The sequence below is a fragment of the Tarenaya hassleriana genome, unplaced genomic scaffold (assembly GCF_000463585.1).
Source record: "Tarenaya hassleriana unplaced genomic scaffold, ASM46358v1 Cleome492, whole genome shotgun sequence".
Classification (NCBI taxonomy): domain Eukaryota; kingdom Viridiplantae; phylum Streptophyta; class Magnoliopsida; order Brassicales; family Cleomaceae; genus Tarenaya; species Tarenaya hassleriana.
The window spans coordinates 47,290-47,936 of NW_010967627.1; positions in this window are offsets into that span (position 1 = coordinate 47,290).

The following is a 647-nucleotide window of genomic DNA, read 5'->3' on the forward strand; positions in this document are numbered from 1 at the left end:
ATCCAAACATTTTTAGAGTGCGTCGAAACATGTTTAGAGTGCATCCAAACAGACTTAGAGTGCATCAAAAGATGTTTAGAGTTCTTGGAAACATATTTAGAGTGGGTCGAAACATGTTTCGAGTTCTTCTAAACATGTTTTGAGTGCACCAAAACATGTTTAGAGTGCATCTAAATACACTTAGAGTGCATCCAAACATGTATAGAGTGTGTCCAAACACATTTAGAGTGCGTCCACACACTTTTAGAGTGCATCCAAACATGTTTAGAGTGCATCGAAACTTTTTTAGAGTGCGTCAAAACATGTTTAGAGTGCGTCGAAACATGTTTTGAGTGCAACAAAAGATGTTTAGAGTTCGTCGAAACATGTTTAGAGCACGTCAAAACATATTCAGAGCGCATCCAAACATGTTTAAAATGCATCGAAACATACTAAGAGTGCATACAAACATGTTTAGAGTGCGTCAACACATACTTATAGTGCTTCCAAACATGTTTAGAGAAAATCCAAACATTTTTAGAGTGCGTCGAAACATGTTTAGAGTGCATCCAAACAGAGTTAGAGTGCATCAAAAGATGTTTAGAGTTCGTCGAAACATATTTAGAGTGCATCGAAACATGTTTAGAGTTCGTCTAAACATGTTTGGA